We start from the raw sequence: 20433 nt of genomic DNA on the forward strand, positions 1-20433 counted from the left end.
AGAAAATAAATACTGTTTTACCTTCCTGGGGTAGTGTGCAGGAAATCAGGACCTCCTCTTTCCAGTGTCATCATGAAAGTTCAATATTTCACAAAATTACCCAATTTACATGTTATTTAATCCATGGTTGACAGAAAAGAGTGACCAAGTTTCTCTGCTCAACAATGTTTACCTTTATTACAAATAAATAAATTCTAACTACAGATAAACAATTAGGAATAGTCAACACATAACTCTACTAGTTAAAGCTCTAATGTAGTGACATGTTTATGACACAGCCCCTGCACATACAGAGAAAAATAAAACATGGATGTCATGGAAAGCAGGAAAGAATGACAAAGCAGTTTGATTGCTGTGGACAGAAACTATCTCAGAGTTGATGCTTTTGACACTATTTTATTTCTTCATTTTGAACATCATTCACTATTTAGATTAAGGTTATTTCATATGATTATAAAGCAACATTAACATTAGCCTTAAAGGAAACCAGGCCAGAGCATCTCAGACTCCGAATTAAATGACAAACAAACACAGAACATAAAAATGAATAAATTTAAATGATAAAATACCAATCTGTTCACAGAACTGTTCTTACAATATTAGCTTTCTTAAGGAACCCTATTTCAAATTCTGAAGGATCACTTAGAAATTCTAAAAGCTTACTCATAAATATGCAAATTACAGTAAACCCTTGATAGAAACATTACCTTTGGGAGTCATAAGACAACTGTGTTCCAGTGAAGGGTACATTATTACAAGAATGTTTGTGTACTTAATTTATTAAATCACAGACATAAATAAAATAGGCTGTTATCATAAACCTTGTTGTACCATTGTATTACATAACAGAATCATTCTGCATTAACTATTAATGACTTTGTACAAAAGTAGTAGCTAGTAGACTGTTATGTTTCATTATTTTGTACATATCGAAGATGATATAGCATGAAGATAACTAACGTAGCCCTCTAAATGATCTCTGCTTATTTTGTGATCTCAAGTTACTGATTCTGAGACAGTTTTACAATGTGATTTAAATAAACAGACAGTGCCTAATGTATGATAAAGAATCTAAATAAGTACACTGAATGGATACTTATTTTAACTTGTACTTTTGCAAAAGACAACTCATTAAACCACTAAGATATAAATAAATAAGTTGGCATCAGTAAATTAAACTACCTCATATTACAGTTCTGCACCAGAAAGAACTCTAACTGATAAAGGGAAAGCGCTGTTCATTGCTGAAGAAATCCTGCAGTAGAATTAATTTATGGGAAAAAGATTAATTAGACTCATTTTTAATGCAGTTTTTAGCAGAATACAATGCCCTTAATGAATAGTAAGCAGGTCATGAGATGGAGCTCTCCTTCCTCAACAGGTCTTTTGTTTATTGACTGATAAGAAATTTATTTCTCTCCAAAAAAAATTTATTATTACAACAGTTGGGTTACAGCATTCTAAACTATTTTGCCAAAAGATGCTTGATGTATCAATTTAGATACTCATGTGTTTTCTCAGTCAAATATCAATGATGTGAGTATTGCAAGTGTTAAATGGCCAAATGAAGATTTAAATATTTATTGGAATAGAACATGCAGATTCATTTCTTTTCCTAAAAAAACATGCTTACAATTATCCAAAAGTAAACTCAGTGAGAAGAACTGCGGATGCTGGAAATCCAAAACAAAAATGGAAATTGCTGGATAATCTCTGCAGGTCTGGCAGCGTCTGTATAGAGAAAGCGGAGTTAAAGTTTTTAGTCCAATGGCCCTTCTATCTGTGTACTTTCTCTCCACAGACGCTGCCAGACCTGCAGAGATTATCCAGCAATCTCCGTTCTTATATTTAACAATGTATTACAATGTATCAAGTAAAACATTTGAGTTATTATTTGAATCCCTTCCCAAATCCTGGATTGCAGTTTTAAACCTTGGCACTTTTCTCCAGCGCAGAGGCTCTGTCAGCTGGCGATTCTGCTTTTGTAGCGTGTGCAATATTATAAAATAAAACACAATATTTCAGATAGCCAAATGTCAAGTCTCTAAAAAGAAAGAGACCATTATCTTTGCAGATTGGCATGTGTGGAACTATGGCATTTCTATATTTTGGAATTTTAAGGATTATAAAGCACTAGACTGCCGAATCACAATTGCATGGCACAGATATTTATATGTACAGACAACATAAAACAGTGACAAAATAATACACAGCACAAATAATTGATTAAAAAATTATTGATCTAAATACCGCATCTTCCATGTTTCTAAAGCACAATACTAAAATGATGCTGATATTGAGGGAACAGATAATCTCAGGTGGCCCAGAAATAGCACTGCTAATGGGTCCAATGTGGGGGGAAAAGTAGGGTAATGATGTTTTACAAAGCATCCATTATAAAAACTGAGAACAATTTCCATGCCTAGACAGATGGGTAATAAACTGTCAATGCGAAAAGCTTTAAATTTTTAATTGTAATTTTAATTCCTACCCAATTAGCCTACTTTTCTTCCTCTGTCATCTATTACATGTCTCATTCTCCTGGTGTCTTCCAACTGAAACAATCAAAGGCTGGTCCTTTTATCTTCAGTAGAAGCAGGACCGACTGCAAAGACCATTACACTCAGTATTTTGTGACTTTGCGACTTTGCAAGTGGTGGGTCACAGGAACCTGCTCAGGAAAGAACTCCCCAACTGAAGGGGTTACAGCATAGCACCTGAAACAAAAACAGAAAAAGTGCTGAAGAAACTCAGCATTTGTGGGAAGAAAGTAGAGTCAACGTTGAGACTGGTGACTGATCAGAATCGATAGCAGCTTTAAACGTGAGACATACTTTCCAGGTGAAGCAGTGATTTGCCTGCACTTCATTCATTCTAGACTACTGTATTTGCTGTTCAATGTGGCCTCTTCTACAATGGGAAGATGAAATGCAGACTGGAAGGCTACTTTGCAAAAGCACCCATGTTGTCTCTGTAAAAATGCTTACAGTCATTGCCACTTGAAAGTACCACTGTGTTTCCATATCAATATTCCTGTCACAGACCTTCTGTGGTGTTCCAGTGACCCTCAGCACAAGCTCAAAGAACATTACCTCATTTTCCACTTGGGGACCCTGCAGTCTCTAGAATCCAACATTGAGTTCAGTGATTTTTGAGCCGGATTCCATCCTTCTATGTTTTTTTTCACCCACCCTTACATGCAGTTCTGCTTTGACGTGTGTTGCTTTTAGAATAGCTGACCATTTTCCCCCACTCTCAGGCCTATTATCACATTACATGGTTTGCTTTCAGCACAGACTACCCATTCTCTACTACGTTCCATTCTCATTATCATCACTTATTCAGCTTTTCTTCTGTCCCTGCCTGCCATCATTATCCCCTCTTTTAATCTACTCTTTTCAAAGCTCTGTCTGTCTCTCTTTCTCTGGGCTCCATCTCCACCTATCCGCTCACCTTTCCCTCATCTTCCTTTCCCCCTGACAAAACAAAATAATAATTTGCAACATAAATATCAGATTTCTCCCCCAGCTGTTATCAGTTCTGATGAAGAGTCACCAGACTCAAAACATGAACTCTGCCTTCTTCCCACAAATGCTGCCAGACCTGTTGAGATTCACCAACAATTCCTGTTTCCAATCTCCAGCACCTGCAGTTCTTTGTTTTACAACAGTGTTGAATATGTCGTGTGCATATGCATTCATGTCCAAATTCAACTTTGGTTGATTTGGATGGTTGCTCCTACCCATATATACCTCAGCCAATTCTTCTTGCCAATGACCATACAAAAACTGCACTACAATGATAGACAATGCATGGTTGATTTGATATCAACTATTTTGTAGATCTCGGCAGCTGAATTTCAATGTGTGTAAGAAAAAGAGAGCGAAAGGAGACAGACAGTTGTAATTACATACCAATTAGTTGTGAAGTACAGAATTTAAACACTGCTAAGAAAAGGTACAATTTGTCAAAGATTTTCACCTTGAAATCAGAACACCGTTCCTTGCAAAGTGATCTTCCTTTTGCTGTTATGCTTTAGCCCCAACACAAGGTTAAAAAATGCTGCAGTGTTTCTATTCTAGACCACAGGGGCGCTATTTGAGTTGAATCTTTAACTATTTTCAGTGTGCCAAACCCAACAGTGATACCCAAACACAGAGATATTCCCCTATGGAATACCACTGACGTACTAGTAACTTAATTCTAACTCAGGAGATCTTGCATGTAGACTTGAAGTATTTGCAGGATCAAGTTTTTTTTTAAATTTCATTCACTGGATGTGGACATTGCTGGCTGGGCCAGTATTTTGCTCATCACTAATTGCCTAGGGGCATTTGAGAGTAAATCACATTGAATTTGGGTGTGGAGTAGGCCACACCTGGTAAGGATGACAGTTTCCTTCACTAAAGGACATTAGTGAACCAGATGAGTTTTTCCAACAAATCAACAATGGATGCGTGGTCACCATTAGACTCTTAATTCTAAATATTTTATAAACTGACTTCCAATTTCACCAGCTACCATAGTGGGAATTCAGACTCAGGTTCAACAGAACATCACCTGGATCTTTGGATCAACAGTCCAGCAGTCATACCATTAGGCTGTTCTCTCCCTCAAATCAGAGAGAATTAAAATTCAAATAAGCCTCACACTGGAATCCTACAATAACCTTATTGATGATGAAAAAAAAAACAAATATGTTGAAACAGTAGAAAATACAGGAATGAAGCAACTGAAATTTTAACTATGGCGCTGCCCCTTTGCCATAGAAAGTAAAAGTCACCTGAAAGTACAGAAATGGGCACATCTTCCACGAGTTTAACATCAAATAAAACTGCTTTGTAATACCAGTGTTACACTGGTCAGGATTGTCCAGATAGAGAGGCCCTGTACATGGCACACAAAGTCAGAGGCGTTGCCATATTAGATTTTGGAGGTGAGATCTGATCAGCCATAGACCAGAAGTTTGACAGCTCTTCAATTCCAGCAGTTCCACAGGAAGCAGTGACCAAAATTAAGACTGCACTCACCATAGAGCAGCAGCATTGTCACTTCCCTGGAAACAAACTACATGTGGCTGCAGTTGAGGATACTGGATCCAATCATTCAGGCCCACCGGAGCAAGGGAGGGTCTGGGGGCCAGACAGAGAGGGACAACGTTTTTCTTTCCGAAATTATTTCTCTCCAAATGAACCCAAATGCATCTTTTGCTTTTTTACAATGCTATTAAACTGCATCATTACTGTTCATGGTTTGCATATCAGTTTTTAATTAAAAATCTCACAACAGATTATTTGTCTAACAGATTTATTTAGAAAGACAAGCTTTCGGAGCACTGCTCCTTCGTTAGGTACTGGCGGGGCAGGATCATAGGATACAGAATTTATAGTAAAAGATCAACAATACAAAATATTGAACAAACCTAGACTTCTGTTAAGTCTTCAATCACTTAGAATGGATTGCAAGTTTCGATTCATTAACATGTAGATACATCGCAGAGTCGCTGAACAAAGGTTGATAGCCAAGTTCGGTACCCATGAAGATGGCCTCAACCGGGATCTTGAGTTCATGGTTTGTTCAATACTTCACATCGGTTGTATGATACTTTGATCTTTTACTATAAATTCTGGTGTCCTATAATCGTGTCCCACTAGCTACCTGATGAAGGAGCAGTGCTTCAAAAGCTTGTACTTCCAAATAAACCTGTTGGACCATAATCTGGTGTTGGGAGATTTTTAAGTTTGTCCGCCCCAGTCCAACACCGGCACATCCACGTTATTGTTTTTTTTAGATTGTTAAATGGTATGCAACCTCATGTTTCCAACCAAAATGCAGCACAAAGACAAATTGAATATTGAAATTAGTTTGCCAATTACACACCCATTTTGAGAGTTTAGTCATGTCTTCTTGTATCTTGTCACATTTTCCTTCAATATTAATAATATACAGCCAATTTGGTCACATCCAACCATTTTAAAGTTGCATTCCAGGCTCTACAATCCAAACAGTTAATTTGTGAACACCACTTTGGCATTAACTTTGCTACTTGACCCAATTCTACATGCTTTCACCTTAGTCATGAGTCTGTCATGCTTACACTCATTTGTAAAACCCATTTTTTTTCTGATGATTTAAACACCAGCTGTCTCGAGGAGCTAGACCTGTGCAAATCCTGACATAATCCCACTTTCATCCCTGCAAATGTGGGAAATACCATGCTTTGAGGAAGAATTTGTATTTGTGGGCTCATCTCCAATTTTCACCATGACCAAAACGCTCTCCCATTGCCAAATCTCCACCTCAAGCTGGCTCCCACACTTTCCATTTGACATTATTACTAGCTTCTCAGAAAATATACACAAACCTGAGGAGGAATGTAATGCAAAATGTTATGATTCTAAACAATGAAACCATTTTGAAACTAAATCCTTGTGTATCAAACAAGCAAAGTAAAAACAATAAATCAGGATTTCAAAAAAAAAACGAAAACATTTTGGAAAAGCAGATTACAAACACTGTCAATGTTCTCAATTGCATTACCTGAAGTAATTACAAATCTAATTCCATTAATTTATTATTCCATTAATGGTCAATATTCAACTTCTACCAACTGATATTAATACTAGAGACTTTTGATAGATAAAAATTGTTTTAAGGAAAGAACATGGATCTAAAATTGGTGGAGTCATCACTTAATTACGGACTGAAGCAAGCCTTGTGAAATCAGAGAGATATGGTCCAAGCCAAAATTAGCATTTTTCAAGATGCAATGGAAGTCAGGTCTGGGTTTCACTTTCAATCACATCTATATTGTAAATTCACTTTTATTGAAAAAAAAAATCATTCACAGGATGAATGTCGGCATTTATCACCCATCCCTAATTGCCCAGACGGCAGTTAAGAGTCAACCACATTGTTGTGGGTCTGGAGTCACAAGTAGGCTGGAGCAGGTATGGATGGCAATTTCTTTCCTTCAAGAGCATTAGTGAGCCAGATAGGTATTCTGACAATCAACAATGGATTCACAGTGACCGTTAGACTCTTAATTCCAGATTTTTAAAAATTGATTCAAATTCCAGTATTTGCCACTGCAGGATTTGAACTTGGTCCCGAAAACATTACCTAGGTCTCTGGAGTAACAGCCCAGCAATAATACAACAAAGCTACTGCCTCTCCTGCTGGGAAGTGACAGCCTCTAGATAATTTAGATTACAAGGAAACAATGAAAGCAGACTCACAAATATATATATTTTCTTAAAAATTCAACTTCTTTGTATTCCAGAAAAAAAGAACATGGATTAATAACAGTCAGGACTGGAAGACTCATTTTCCCTGTCTCTTTTTTGTATCAAGTTGGAAGGCAGCCACTAAATGAAGCAGAAAATATTAGGGAAACAACCACTCAGAGGACTCAAACAAATCTACACATCATCACTATTGAAGGTACCAGTCAGTAATTAACTACGGTGGTCTCGGGTTTAAATATCTATCACCAAAGACCTCTAAACTACATATTTTCTATCTTTCCCTTCTGTACCAGCCTTTTAAAAAAAAAATTATTAATGGCGTTTGTGTGCTGGTGTCTCTTTTTATTGTTTTCCCCCTCTGTGATAGCAGGTAATAACCTTCCCCTTTCATTCACTTTAAGACACTTTGCAACAGACTTCTTCATTTTGAGTAGAACCACATTTTAATTCAAATCTGATAACTGTCTGTCTGCTAAGAAATAAAAATATTTGTTCCAACAAACCAGGAAGGGACTAAAAAAGGAATTAAATCACTCCTCCTCATCTGGCCATACAAAGATGATGAAATATCACCTAATTGCTTATTGGTCTACAGCCTGACTAACATTTCAACCAAACATTACTAGGGCTGAGATTAATTCATATTACAAACATCTCATGAACATCCTAAAGTTTACTGAAGAATTCAAGTGGTTATAAAAGGGAATTTTTACCCTAAGCCAAGCTAAGACAATATTATTAGGATGCTATAAATGTCAGACATTGTTCAAATGATGCGATGACAAAAGAATTCAAATGAAAACAGGACAAAACCATGATGAAGCATTGATTTGAGGGGCCAACCTCCAATTAAAATGATTTTGTCCTTACTGTAAAATCTAGAAAAATTCACTTAATATATTTTGACCAGTGTAGTAGTTGCATGAACAGTTGATGATATTAACAGTGTACTAGCTAGAAAAAAATTGAAGCAATTTATTGTTCATCTGTTTACAAAGGTTATTGAGATAGTAACCTGCAACACTCTTTTACAGCAAATCAACAGCAATTATGTAAAATCTCCTTAAAAACAAAAATCATACATAAAACAATGTCTGGATAAACAATCAGATCCTATTATACAAAAAACTATCAATATAAACAAATCATTAAGTACAAGAAATAAATGCATACAGTAAATAATGATAAATGAAGAAATTATAGGGCCATTCAATCTGTTTCAGGCAGACTCAGAAGTTTTATCCCACCATTTCTGGCTTTCCTTTTAAGCTCACATGAAACTATGTTTGAGAGAGAAAAAAAACAAGCTTGGATAAAATTTACATTTAGCCTATTATGTGGTCTGTTTTGAATATGCCATACTTACCTTACTTTGCATCTTAGTTCAGAATTGTTTAAGGATCCCAATAGACAGAGTTTGGAATTCGCATTAATTACATGCTAACATGGCTACAATGTTAAAAGGATTACAAAGAGACAAAAAAAAAAGTTTTTGTTTTGGATTCTTTTGCTAAATATTTTTGAAAATATATATCTGCTAAATATTACTTTAAATCAGAGTCAAATTACAGATGGTTAGACATTGATAATATACAATTTACCAGAGAAGGCTCAGTAAAACAACAACTGCCTGGCAGTCATCTTGCTAAGTACAAAAAAAAATTGCTTAAGTCAAAGGATTTTAGAACTTCCATTCATCTTAAAAGAATACTGACAAAACACTTGAAAATTATAAGTGTATTTTATACACTATGGCTGGGGTTTAGCATTCAGCAATGAAGTTAATGATGGCCAGAAATCAAAATAGTTTTTTTTAATCCACGGTACACTACAATGGTATCCCCTTGTTTTAAATAAGCTATTTCAGCAGAACACAAGTAAAATTAGAAAAAGGTTATAACAATGACCAGTCTCTAAACAATGGAGGACAGAACTGGAACTCAAAATGAAACAGACAAATGAAGAAAAAATGACAACTAGAGGTCAAATAAAGAATTGAAGCAAGGTTTGCAGCACTTGTACAATAAAAAAAATCATCGATTGAGTAAAAGGTTGGAGCTATTTATAAAATGACAAATTAAAAATCGAATCAAATCTGGAAGTAATAGACATGCAAGAGGCATATGACTCCATCAGATTTCATCCCCCCACCAACCCCCAAAGACCAATGTCCTTTTCAGACCTGGCCAAAACAAAAACCTAGGAAAATTAAATACATATTTAAAAATAGAATATTCTATGTTGTGAAGTGCTACAATGGATTCATTGCTGTATAGTTAATCATGTTTGTATTGGGAAATACACACTTAACCACCTAGGCTCCAGACAGAATGCAGTTAAACGAGGAGACTAAATATTGCCAGAAATCGTCTTTCATTCCTTAGTTGTTGAAAATATTTAAAGTTAGTTTTTCTTAAATGACGTTAGACCAAGCATAGTCTACTGAATAAATAAAATGATACAGGTTTTTTTGACAATTTTAAAATCTAAAGTGTAAATGTTAGTTTTCAGCAGCACATTTAAGAACTATACCTGATATTTTAGTTTGAATTGATGGGGCTATGCAATTACAACTCAAGTTAGATGCAATCATTTAATATGCTTCTTCAACATGAAGCAAACACAAAACAATAAAATGATCTGGACATTTTAATGAATGAAAAATATCTGAGTCCAGAAGACGTAAATACACTGGAACATAGATTCATAGAAATAATCAAATAAATCCAGAGAAAAGCTGAAAAAAAAACTCAACTGGGTTTGCACACAGTTATTCGGAATTAAGCCAATATTTATTTGAATGCAAGGAGTGTATGCTGCTTGATAAGCTTAAACCTCATCTGTTATGTAACTGACACAACGCCTGTAATGGAAAAGCATTTTGGGAGTATATCCTTCCCAGTAAACCATGAAGCAATGCAGTAAAATTGGTTACATATTTATATCTGATCAATAGTCGAACCCAGAGTGCAGTGCTGCACTTGTCACAAAATTCAAGCCAGTCACAAAATTCTTAATATTTTCCTTCACTCTCCTGGGAAATGTCAGTTGTTAAAAGGTTCTCATCTTGGAAGTCATCATACATTAGGTCTATTCTTTATGATCATCTCACAAGCATTGTACTCATTAAGCAATCTGTCGCAGCACTTCCATAACATGACATGCTCGTTAGTCATCAACAGAGTTTGCAGTTTTACATTTACGTGAAATTTTACAGCATATTTTTATTTCCCTCTTTACTGCTTTAACAATACTGCTGGCTTCTTTTGTGCCTCCCCTTCATAATGAGTACAAAATGTCTCTGCACACTTCTTGCCTGCATGATTGAATAAAATGGCTCATCCAGAAGATGTAAACCTGACCTCATTAATTAGCAGGCATTGAAAGCTTTTCCCATCTGTACCACATGTACTCTTCACAGACCAATCAATCACAGCCTTTTGTAAAGAATTACTTGAACAGCTGATGAAGAATGGCAATATGTGTATAGATATCCTGCTGGCATCATTGAAGGTTTTCAAATCTGTTGGAGCAGCCTTTACAGCTAATCAAGCTTCACACAGCCTAAATCCTGAACATAATAGTGGGATGGGCAAACAGCAGTATATTTACTAGAAAGAGGTTAATGGTAACAGACAATACAAAATGACAAACATTTGATACTCTCAGCATTAAGGGAAACACTTCTGCCATCACCTTCTAAATGTGAAAAGTCCCACAATGACATCTGCATTTCAATTTGGCACTGAAGCTTTAAACAGACCCAGACTGCTCACTGACACATGTCTGTACATATGTTGTGTAAACACTCAAACAAGTATGAAAAGCCCCTTATAACATTAGTCATATTACATATTATTACTTATAAAAGCTTTTATATATAAAAAAACCCGGTATCTTACTTGATCCTAACCAGAGCTTTTGACTGGATAGCCTCTCCATCACCAAGACTATCTTCTTTTAAATTGACTGTTTCTCTGTGTCTCTCTATTTTTATTATTACCTCCAGTCACAACAATTCCAATACATTCCTGGTCCATTTACTGTCTTCCATTCCCCATTAAATTCCAACATACAAAATACTGCTGTCTACATCACCCTGTATTCACTGTTGTCTTGCTGATCGACCCTGCTAAAATCAATCATAAAATTTTCAAACTTCACATTGAACTCCATGTTCGTATCCCTCCCTATTGTTGCAAACATTCATCAATGCTATAACTCGCCAGCAGTAATCCATTGCAGGAAATGTGGCCTCTTGCACTCAGTTTCACCCACCTGAACCAGAGATGTTGTACTGTGACTCTCTAAACCTTGCCATGTGTCACCATTTCAAGATACTCCTTAAAATCTCCACAAACCGATTTAGTTATCTAAATAATATAGTCTTTTTCAAAGATCCTTCCATACCTTCAAAAAGAGAGCTGAACTTGTTCTTAGCTGAGGCAAAAATCACATTTTATGAACTGTGTGCTCTCTGGTTTCTAACACATAATAGAATCAGTGAAAACAGAATCTAGAAGATGCTTCCATGATTTCCTTTCTGTAGGTTTACAGGATTTGTTTCTTTTCTCCGAAGATTATATGACTACTGCAAAGTTTCATGTTATGATCCCAGTTGATGGTAATACAAGTCAGATCCCAGAGTGAAACCGAGCTTGGGCTCAAAAGTTTATTTTTCGCTAACATGGTTAGTCACTAAACATAAACACTTTATGTTTAGTGACTAACTAAACATAAGGCACTTTAACAAAAGTTTATTACACAAAAAAGGGGAAAAAAAGCTATATACAAGTCATAAGCAAAAACAACAATTCAACCTTTTTATATTATTTCCAGATAGTCAATCTCAGTGAAGCAACCCACCTATTTTAACGCTATTTTTTAGTTAACTAACTGTTTCCAGTTTTGATGGTCAAGAGAATTCTTTCCAGCTCCAATAGCTTAATCCCCATGTCAATTCTCACAGCTTGAAAAATTCTCCACAAACTTCACAGCTTGGAAACTTCACAAATTAAAACCCTTCTGCGAGACTCCAACTGTATCATGAAGTGAAACCTGACACTGAACTCAAAACTGGTAGCACTCAAGTTTGTTTTCTCTATATGTTATAAAGATTACACTTGGTAAATACATCAATTACCATCATAGATACCGTACTTGGGACTTAAATCACATGCCTTCTTGGAAGTTATATTTTCACTTCACTATTCCAAACTAATTTCTGACCCCTTAAAGATTATCTTCACAGAACTGAAACCCAACTCTATTTCACTTCTACATTAAAAATCTAAATTCCCATATAAGTTATATACCTTTACAACAATAGGAACATGGATCAAAAAAAGGGAAAGATTTAATTTTATATGTAGTGCCTGTAACAACTTCAGACAACTCAAATTCATTTATAGACTTTAAGTACTATTAAAGGATAATCAGTTTTGTAACATAGGAAATACAGCAACCAATATTCACACAACAACAATGATCAGTTCATCTCAGTTATTGATCTTGACTGAGGGATAACCATTGGCTAGGATGCTGAAGATAGTATGACTTTCCAAGAGGGAGAAAAATGTATTATGGTATATTTTGCATTCATTTAAGAGGACAGATGGATCTTGGTTTAATATCATAATTGTAAGGCAGCACCTCTGATAGTGCTGAGAGAGTGCTGCACTATAGTGGAGGATCAATGTAAAATTTTATATCATGAACCGACACAAAATTTTAATCTGACAAGTTTTTAATTCCTGTCTGGCCACAGGGGAAGTGCTAGAGGACTGGAGGTCAGTTAATGTGGCCCCACCTTGGAAGAGAAGTGGTAGAGATGTATCAGGAAATTACAGGCCAGTCAGTCACACATTAGTGATAGGTAAACGACTGGAGAAAATTCTGAAGAAGTGAATTAATACCCATTTGGAAAGGCATGGGTTAAATAGGGATGGTTAGCATCACTTTGTCAGAGGGAAATCATGCTTAACAAATTTGTTACAATTTTTTGGAAATGTGATAAAGTGTGTAGATGAGGGAGGTTTAGCTGATGCAGTTTATATGGATTCTAGCAAAGCTTTTGACAAGGTTCCATATGGGAGACTGATTGATAAGGAGAAAAGCACATGAAATTCAGGGAAAGTTGGTGAGATGGATGAGAAACTGATCTGTAATAGGACACAAGGGTAGTGGTTGATGGCTGTTTGAATGACTGGAGGCTGGTGTCCAGCAGTATACCACAAGGATCAGTAATGCGACATTTATTGTTCGTTATATACATAAATGATGTAGATCAAAATGAGGGGCGATTTCTAAGCAGAATTGCAGATGACACCAAGATTTGTAGAGTGGTAATAGCGAAGATGTAGGAAAATATACATGCGTTGGTCAGATAGGCAGACCAGTGACAGATGGTACTCAAATAAGTGCAAGATGATGCACATTAGAAGAAGAAACAAGGGAGTATTTAATGAATGGCAGGACACAGGGTAGCTTACAGGATCAGAGGACCTTGGGATAATTACTCCCTAAAGTCAGCAGAGCACATGAATACGATAGTTGAGAAGGTGTATCAAACAGTTGCTTTCATCACTCGTAGTGTAGGGTATAAGAGGAGCAAGGAGGTAATGTTGGAATTGTACAGAATACCGGTCAGTCCACAGCAATGTCCGCAGTTCTGGTCACCTCACTACAATGGGATTGTGATAGCACCAGAGGTGGTAGAGGGGAGGTTCACCGGGATGTTGCCCGAGATAGAGAAAGTGAACTATAAAAGAAGAGAATAGATAGGTTTGGATTGTTTTCTCTACAGCAGAGGAGACTAAGCGGCTACATGATTGACGTATATAAGATTGAGGGGTATGGACAAGGTGAAGAGAGAACAGCTGTTCTCCTTGGTTGAGCGGTCAATCATGAGACAGCATAGCTTGAGGGTAAGGGGCAGGAGATTCAGGGGAGATTTAGGAAATACTTCTTTCACTCAACAGGTGGCGGGAATCTGGAATGCACTGCTTGAAAAGGTTGGAGGAGGCTAGAAAGCTTACAACCTTGTCAAAGAAAAATTGGACGTACACTTCAAATGTTATAACGTTCAACGATATGAGACAAATGCAGGAAATTGGGATTAGTGCACCTTTAGTGGTAGTTGTTGTTGGTGTAAACTTGATGGGCTGAAGGACCTTTTCTGCACTCTATGACTCTCTGAAATATCCTAGATCTTGGATCAGGGTGAAGTAGGTTAGCTTTAGTCATCTCAGCTGTTCCTATATTCAATTAGATCATGGTTCATTTATGACCTACTTTGCTACATATACTGTCTGTAGTTAGTAAGTAATATACCAATCTCCAATTTAAAATCAACTACCGATCAAGCAACAATTGCCATTTGCAGAAGAGATTTTCAAAGTTACATCATTATTCATATGCAGTGATTCTGAACATCATTTCTGAAAGATTTGGTTCTAATTTCTGGCCTATTTTTTGAGGAGCTAATAGATATGCCTAATTTGAGCCTAAATGACATTCTAGCAAGGCCAATACAATGGAATAAAAATAAAACCCAATATCACTAAAGAGTTCATATTAATTAATATTTATTATACAACATTCAAATTAAACATACAATTTGAACTAATGAAATACAAGTACAAAATTAATCACTACCCTACATGTGAAAATCCTTCAGCGTATCATCTGAATTGCTGAAAATTTTTTTCCAATCACGAGGTTGTACATTATTGTATGGACCTTCCTCATATTTATCATCATCATTCGTGACCTACGCACCATCATTCCACATGTAATTATTCTCACTACTATCAAGTGCATTCAATATTTCTTATTTTAGCAATCAATTGTTGAAAATACTAGAATCAAGTTAATTCAATATGTCTACAACTCATTAACAATGTTTCTGTTAAAGATGTGACATTTCTCACTATAGTGAATTTTATTTTGCCTTCCAACATCCAATTATTCCAATCCATGGATACTGTATTTGACAATATTCAAAGCCTGAACATTTTATTTAAATACCTTTCTCTTTAAACATTGATGGAAAAATACAGCCTGCTGCACACTGAAGTTGAAAGTTAAAAACAGTTTAGTACTTTTACAACACCTTCTTTCTTGTCTTTTTTTTATTACTGCTTCCAAAATGATCATAAATGCCAGGAGGTGGGTGTTGTGTATTCAATTCCTGTTGGCAGCAATGTACACTCCGATCTTTCAACAAAATAACCTGACTCAGAGCTATTTTCCCAAGGCAGAAGGTTTCCCAACTATGCTTTGCGCATCTACTTTGGGAGCAAAGACCTGGTTACTTGCCATTAATTTCACACATCCAGACGATGGTCAGAGTAATTCTTAAGGTTTTGCTATTGATATTTCATTAGTTCAAACTGTACATATAAATTGAATGTTGTTCCATACTTCTTGGATCCACTTCTTGCAGTTGTCCTCAACCATCCAGCCATAAGAACAGCAAATGTTCCCAGTACAAATCCCTGCTGAAATAAATTCGAGTCCATGCATATTATCCCCTCTGTACAAAGCCATTCAGCCATTTTCATAAGCAGGTAAATAATTTTCTGATTAGTCAAGATACTGGCCTTCTGCTATTCTTTTTAAATATACTTGACCTCTCTATACTATATTGTCAGCTGTGCAGAACTAGAAACCTAACACACTGTAACGAACAGCCATGAAATGAAAGACACAAGGTCAAATATTCAACACTTACTTTTGCAAATGCCAGGGTATGGGAACATCACTGAGAAGTGATTAATGCCTCAGCTTTCATGAGACAGGGAGCAAAACTGTCATGTAAAAGGTAATGAAGAGGAATGATGGCAAAACAGTCTATGTCATTTCCTTACCAGAAAAGGTATAATGGTGGCAAATGCTCCTTTAAGCTTTTGACAGCAAGTGAGGAATCCACTTAGAATTTAAAACAAAGCAAAAATACTTGCAGAATTTACTGATGATGTCAATATTCATAGGGTCAAAACAGCCCAACCAAAATTATTCCAGCCTATTTATTTAATACTGAACTGTCTCACAAATTCACTTGTGCTTGAAGACAAACCAATCCATACTTCACCATAATACAGTACATTATATAATGTGCTTAACCTAAACACTAACAACTTACATTAGTTCTGAAATGTAAAATGCTTAAATTGTTTGAAACTTGTTGGTAAAGGCTGGTTCCAAGACAGTAAGATATAAAGCAATTTAGAAGTTTCCCTTTGTCATAAGAGATGGTCCAACTTGGATGAGAGAAGTGAAAGTACTGTCACTATGTTACAAAAATGCAAGGAACAGCAAGCAAAGAGGAAGACAAATAGTGTGCAGAGGTCAGGTAAGTAGGCAAAAAATTTGCAGATGGAATACACTGTGGGAAAAGTGAAGTTATGCATGTTGCCAGGAAGAGAGAATAGCTGAATATTATTTAATGGGGATAGACTGCAGAAAGCTACATAGCACATGAAATTTTCTCTTTTTGTGAGGAAGAGAATGTTTGTCAGGAACAAACCCATGCAACCAAGTAGTGAAGAACTGGGTGCAGTAAAAATGGAGGACAGTGTTCATTCTCCTATAATCAATGAATTCAAAGTTAAGCCCGAAGGCTGTAAATGCCGAAGTGAAAAATGAGATGTTTTTTCTCCATCTCAGGCTGAGTTTCACTGGATCACTGCAGCAGGCCAAAGACACAATTGTTAGCATGATCGCAAGATGGTGTATTGAAACGGCAATCAGTTGGAAGGTCAATGTGTTCTGCAAAGCAGTCATCCAGCTCGTGTACAGTAAACTTGCTTGAAAGTCTACTCTGCTTCATCTGAAAGGTGTGTTTGGAATCCTGGACAGTGAAGAACGAGGTGGTGAAAGAGCGAGTGGTACCACTGCCAATTGCATTGGAAGCTGCTGTCTGTGTGTGTGTCTATAGGTGATTGGGGTGGAGAAGTGTTAGGAGTGGACCAGCATGTCACAGAAGGGTCCCTGCAAAATAATGACAAGTAAGGGACAAGGCAGATGTGTTTGATGTTAGCATCCTGCTGGAGATTGCAGAAATAGCAAAGAATGATCCTTTGAATGTAGAGGCAAATGGGGTGGAAAATGAGGACAAGTGGTATCCTGTTGTTGTTCTGTTTGCTGTAACTATAATGTGTGATCTTCTATGGAAAAGCACTGCATTTATTGCGAAGTTGTCCTTCATAAACTTGTAACAGTTTACCACAGCTCTAAATTTTCAAGCACACAGAGTTGCAGTCTCCATCCATTCTTACACTATAAGATTAGGTGCAGCTTATTCAATTTACCTATTATAGCTAGAGGTACATTATGCATACATTACATTTCTCAATTTAACATGAACAAAATACCAAATACCTTGATACAAGCATTACCGGAAAATAGTGTTCCAAAAGCTTTGAAACAGAAAGTTTGGTAATTACATAAGAATATACAAATGAGGTGTAGGGTTAGGCCATTCAGTCCCTTAAACCTGGTCTTCTATTCAGTAAGATCCGAATACTCCACATTCCCACCTAACCTTCCAACCTATTATCAAGAATTTACCTAACCTCTTGTTTGAATATTAAAAAGAACAATTAAATGAGAGTTGATAAATAGATGAAGGTTTTTGCCTTCAGATTCTCTGCTTGGTAAGTCTCTGATCTCCAAGATATAAAGGGAAAACACCAAGCAGGAAAAAAAGCTACATTAAGGCAACTAAATCCCACAAAACATGTTTGCCTTCTGCACTCAAACAACTCTGTTGCATCTTCATCAGGAGTCTGGAAATAAATTTAAAATATTGCATTTTGATTCTATTGCGAAAAAAAGTGAAAACTCTTTGTCAACACAAATAAAGCACTGCATGGAAAGTGAAAGAATTATAGCACTAACAACTATAATATGGGCCAGAATCAGAAAATGATCAAAATACCTTTGGAAACAAAATATCCGAGATTTAGACGCTGAAACCTCAGATACATTTCACACTTTCTAATCAAGCTAATTGGCTCGATCTGGTTCGCCTCAGATGACAAGTGTAACTGAAGTGCATTGTTACTTGACAAACAGCGCTGGCCTAAAATCAAAGAGTCCACGACGGCCTCTAAATATTACCAAAGCAATAATGTTTCTTCTCTTCAGCTAGTGGTGTAAGGAAATAAACTCATAACTGATAATTCTAAAACAAACAGCAAAAAAAAAGACTCCCCGCCACCCACTTTACCAGTTGTCTTATGTTACTGATGTATTTGAAAAAATATAATTATCGCTTTTAAGTTTTTTTTTAAAAAGTATAAAATTGTTAAAACCATTTCGTAAAAGTTGCGACTGATTTATTCAGACCATCACTCATCAGTTCAGTATGCAGTCAGGATGTTCTGTTGCCCCTATAATTATTCATTAAACACGATCTCAATTTTAAAACAATTCTACCCATTAAATAGTCTTAACGGTTAGCTAAATTATTGCAATTTTAGTGGGGTTTTTTAAAAAATAGTTTTAAACAGTGAATGTAAATGTCAAGGAGCCTTTTCAAAAAAAAAACTCTGCTGGTTAGTGGGGTGGAGCAGAGAGGGAAATCTGCAGGGTGTTATTAAAATTGCCTACAGCAACGAAATAAAGCAAAGCAGTTAGGAAGAAAGCACAGTACAAGAATCAGACGGTGTATCAAGCTGATGCCGGCTTTATCAGTTAAGCACCTAAATTCAGAAAGCACAGCGCACAAATCAAGCAACACACCTTTAAACAGGGCTTAAATATCTTTCGACCGGAGGCTTTTAAAAGGACACATAGCAACCATTACTCTTTCTTTCAAAAAAAAACATTTTTTTATAACCTTGTGTTGTGTTATTTTTAACTTTATACACACCAGTCCAACACCGGCACCTCCAAATCATTAAACTCATGTAGTTTTGTCGCGATAATACAATTTTAATGAGGCCTAAATGACGCAAAAGAACTACACACATTTAAAAGCTGTGGGGAAATGTACCGAGGGTGGATTATTTCTTGAATCTAACTTTCACCCAGTTTGATTTATACCATGTAACGTCGCTATTTCTTAAATTGTAAAAAGTGAGTTGAGCAAATTGCTAATAAAAAATGCTAATTTGACTCAATCAATTATCACTTGGTGAATTATTGTTTCTCCTTCACAGCAGTTCGACACATTCGCCAATCCAACCCAGTGAGCTTCAATGGTTACTTTCATTAACGCCAGATGGTTAGTCTGACAAACCGCCCAAGAGTCACCAGCAATACGCAGCCCTAACTGGGACAAACAGCCTCATTTTACTAAGCAATCAAACGACAGCAACCCGGAGTCTTGGCATATGCTTACAGCATATGAAAGTATTGAAGCTTGAATTCCCATTACCTACTTTTTATATTATTATTTCCCCCTTACTGAAAATCCCGAGGATCAGATGTTGACTGGGGGCTTGGTCTCGTCGTACAAGCAAGCCCGAGGCTTCCTGGCTGCTGATCAGAGCTCGCTGTTCTCCCGATTTTTGCCTTTTCAATTATTTTTGTGCAGATGCATTAATTTGCAAAGAGTGACAGTTGCATTTTTAGTTCGTTGTCCTGCCGGACTTCCTACTGCCCACATGAAGAGGGACAATGGAACAACACAGCAAAAACTGACACACAATAACAGCCCCAGCTGGAAACGGGTAAAGATCTTCCGTCTCTCAATCCAAACAATGGAACAGCTCTGCACCGGCAGAATGGCAACACGATGTAACGTGACTTGCCTAGCCCAATCATACACGCATCCACTCAACTATACGGGAGTCATTTATCTAGTCTACATGTGCAGTTTGCTTTTGTTGCTAAGGCACACAGGCTGCTGTGGAAAGGACAAGAAAGTAAGAGGTACTGCATACACAGCCACACAAGCCTCCAAAGCACAAAAGCTCTCTGCTTCAATGCATTTCATTGTAATGAGATTATTATGTGCCTATTGTCGATCCCCCCACCCAGCCTCTGACTGTGACATTTGTAGTCTGCTTAAAATAATATTGTAAAAACGTTACACTTGAGCCACCGCCAGGTGCCACATAAAAGAACAATTTAAAAGATTTTCTCATGGATTAATGCAGCAGCTCAGAACAAATTATCCTTCAAAACTTTGCTACAGTGTTGTCATTTCTGGGGAAGATTTTTTTTAATCTGACCG

General features: G+C 36.6%; 1 protein-coding gene across 3 annotated transcripts in view; it reads right to left on the bottom strand.

Annotated features, from left to right (window-relative positions):
• The window catches only part of csrnp3 (cysteine-serine-rich nuclear protein 3), a 248138-nt gene extending 228188 nt beyond the window's left edge, over positions 1-19950 (bottom strand). The window contains exon 1 of one of the 3 annotated variants that reach the window (XM_043693912.2): positions 19637-19950. The gene's annotated coding sequence lies outside the window, so the exon portion shown is untranslated. The remainder of the gene's footprint in view (positions 1-19636) is intronic. The other 2 variants (XM_087989110.1, XM_043693911.2) reach the window with 2 other exon arrangements.
• Between the last annotated feature and the right edge of the window lie 483 nt (positions 19951-20433).

This window comes from Chiloscyllium plagiosum, unplaced genomic scaffold (genome assembly GCF_037043375.1).
Source record: "Chiloscyllium plagiosum isolate Xiang-an unplaced genomic scaffold, Cpla_swu_hap1 HiC_scaffold_7, whole genome shotgun sequence".
NCBI classification, from domain to species: Eukaryota; Metazoa; Chordata; class Chondrichthyes; order Orectolobiformes; family Hemiscylliidae; genus Chiloscyllium; species Chiloscyllium plagiosum.